The 3,286-nt window shown below is 43.7% G+C and overlaps 1 non-coding gene across 1 annotated transcript; it reads right to left on the bottom strand.

The window, feature by feature from the left end:
* Positions 1-654: 654 nt before the first annotated feature.
* Positions 655-762, bottom strand: LOC112704293 (small nucleolar RNA R71). Its single transcript, XR_003154926.1, has one exon. It is a non-coding gene; the product is annotated as a small nucleolar RNA R71 (small nucleolar RNA).
* Between the last annotated feature and the right edge of the window lie 2,524 nt (positions 763-3,286).

The following is a 3,286-nucleotide window of genomic DNA, read 5'->3' as shown; positions in this document are numbered from 1 at the left end:
AGTTTGAATTTTCTACCTCTGTCTTCCATTCTTCTTTTCCTCTGACACCTTAAGGAATCTCTATACTGTGACATAGAGGATTCCATATTTTCTTGTTCCCTTCTCTTTCTTATGAGCAGGAGCAAAGACAAAGGCATTCTTGTTGAGGCTGATCCTGAACCTGAAAGGACCTTGAAGAGAAAGCTAAGAGAAGCCAAAGCACAACTCTCTTTAGAGCACCTGGACGAACTCTTCAAGGAAGAAGAACAAATGGCAGCCGAAAACAACAACAATGCCAACAATGCAAGGAAGGTGCTGGGTGACTTTACTGCACCTACTCCCGACTTCTATGGGAGAAGCATCTCTATCCCTGCCATTGGAGCAAACAACTTTGAGCTCAAGCCTCAATTAGTTTCTCTAATGCAACAGAATTGCAAGTTCCATGGACTTCCACTGGAAGATCCTCATCAGTTTTTAGCTGAGTTCTTGCAAATCTGTGACACAGTCAAGACTAATGGGGTTGACCCTGAGGTCTACAGACTGATGCTATTCCCTTTTGCTGTAAGAGACAGAGCTAGAATATGGTTGGATTCTCAACCTAAAGAAAGCCTGGACTCTTGGGAAAAGCTAGTCAGTGCCTTCTTGGCAAAGTTCTTTCCACCTCAAAAATTGAGTAAGCTTAGAGTGGAAGTCCAAACCTTCAGACAGAAGGAAGGAGAATCCCTCTATGAAGCTTGGGAAAGATACAAACAATTGATCAGAAAGTGTCCCACTGATATGCTTTCTGAATGGAGCATCATAGGTATTTTCTATGATGGTCTCTCTGAACTGTCCAAGATGTCCTTGGATAGCTCTTCTGGAGGATCTCTTCATCTGAAGAAGACGCCTACTGAAGCTCAAGAACTGATTGAAATGGTTGCAAATAACCAATTCATGTACACTTCTAAAAGAAATCCTGTGAACAATGGGACTAGTCAGAAGAAAGGAGTTCTTGAGATTGACACTCTGAATGCCATATTGGCTCAGAATAAAATATTGACTCAACAAGTCAATATGATTTCTCAAAGTCTGTCTGGGATGCAAAATGCACCAAGCAGTACTAAGGAAGCTTCATCTGAAGAAGAAGCTTATGATCCTGAGAACCCTTCAATAGAAGAGGTGAATTACATGGGAGAACCCTATGGAAACACCTACAATCCTTCATGGAGGAATCACCCAAATCTCTCATGGAAGAATCAAGAGAGACCTCAACAAGGTTTCAACAATAATGGTGGAAGAAACAGGTTTAGCAATGGCAAGCCTTTTCCATCATCTTCTCAGCAACAGACAGAGAACTCTAAGCAGAACCCCTCTGACTTAGCAACCATGGTCTCTGATCTAATTAAAACCACTCAAAGTTTCATGAATGAAACAAGGTCCTCCATTAGAAATTTGGAGGCACAAGTGGGACAGCTGAGTAAGAAAATCACTGAACTCCCTCCAAGTACTCTCCCAAGCAATACAGAAGAAAATCCAAAAGGAGAGTGCAAAGCCCTAAACATGGCCGAATTTGGAGAGGAAGGAGAGCAAGTGAACGCCACTGAGGAAGACCTCAATGGGCGTGCACTGAACTCCAATGGGTTCCCTAATGAGGAACCATGGGAATCTGAGGCTCAAAATGAGACCATAGAGATTCCATTGGACTTACTTCTGCCATTCATGAGCTATGATGAGTATTCTTCTTCTGAAGAGGATGAGTATGTCACTGAAGAGCAAGTTGCTAAATACCTTGGAGCAATCATGAAGCTAAATGACAAGTTATTTGGAAATGAGACTTGGGAGGATGAACCCCCTTTGCTCACCAAAGAACTGGATAACTTGTCTAGGCAGCAATTGCCTCAAAAGAGGCAGGACCCTGGGAAGTTTTCTATACCTTGTACCATAGGCACCATGACCTTCAAGAAGGTCTTGTGTGACTTAGGATCAAGCGTAAACCTCATGCCCCTCTCTGTAATGGAGAAATTAGGGATCTATGAGGTACAAGCTGCAAAAATCTCACTAGAGATGGCAGACAACTCAAGAAAACAAGCTTATGGACTTGTAGAGAATGTTTTGGTGAAGATTGAAGACCATTACATCCCTACTAATTTCATAGTCCTAGAGACTGGGAAATGCATGGATGAATCCATCATCCTTGGCAGACCCTTCCTAGCCACAGCAAAGGCTGTGATTGATGTTGATAGAGGAGAGTTGATCATTCAAGTGAATGAAGAATCCTTGGTGTTTAAGGCCCAAGGATATACCTCTGTCATCATGGAGAGGAAGCATGAAGGGCTTCTCTCAAAACAGAGCCAAACAGAGCCCCCACAATCAAACTCTAAGTTTGGTGTTGGGAGGCCACAACCAAACTCTAAGTTTGGTGTTGAACCCCCACATTCAAACTCTAAGTTTGGTGTTGGGAGGTTCCAACACGGTTCTGAGCATTTCTGAGGCTCCATGAGAGTCCTCTGTCAAGCTAATGACAATAAAGAAGCGCTTGTTGGGAGGCAACCCAATGTTTTATAATTAATTATTTTCTTTTGTTATTTTATCTTTTTTGTAGGTTGATGATCATAAGAAGTCACAAAAACAATGAAAAAAGCAAAAACAAAATGAAAAACAGGAAGAAAAACAGCACACCCTGGAGGAAGATGCTGCTGGCGTTTAAACGCCAGTCAGCCTAGCAGTTGGGCGTTTAACGCCCAGTCTGGCACCATTCTGGGCGTTTAACGCCAGAAAGGGGCACCAGACTGGCATTAAACGCCAGTAAAGGGCAAGAACCTGGCGTTAAACGCCAGGAATGGGCACCAGCCCGGCGTTTAACGCCAGAAATGGCTCAAAACGTGGATTTTGATGCCATTTGGTGCAAGGATGCCTTTTCCTTGACACCACAGGATCTGTGGACCCCACAGGACCCTACCATCACTCTCTCTCTTCTTCCCCCATTCACCAATCACCTCAACACCTCTTCCCCAAAAAACCCCTCACCTATCAAATCCCATCTTTCTCTTCACCACTCACATCCATCCTTCATAAACCCCCACCAACCTCACCCTTCATATTCAAACCACTTTCCCTCCCAAACCCACCCATCATGGCCGAACCCTTTGCCCCCTCTCTCCTATATATACCCTTCTTCAACCCTTCATTTTCACACAACCTACACACCACTTCTCCCCCTCTTTGGCCGAACACACCACCATCTCCCTCTTCCTCATTTCTTCTTCTTCTACTCTCTTCTTTCTTCTTTTGCTCGAGGACGAGCAAACATTTTAAGTTTGGTGTGGTA

The sequence above is a fragment of the Arachis hypogaea genome, chromosome 7 (genome assembly GCF_003086295.3).
Source record: "Arachis hypogaea cultivar Tifrunner chromosome 7, arahy.Tifrunner.gnm2.J5K5, whole genome shotgun sequence".
Taxonomy (NCBI): Eukaryota; Viridiplantae; Streptophyta; class Magnoliopsida; order Fabales; family Fabaceae; genus Arachis; species Arachis hypogaea.
The sequence above is the reverse complement of the archived record's forward strand: the minus strand, read 5'-3'. Positions and strand labels throughout refer to the sequence as shown.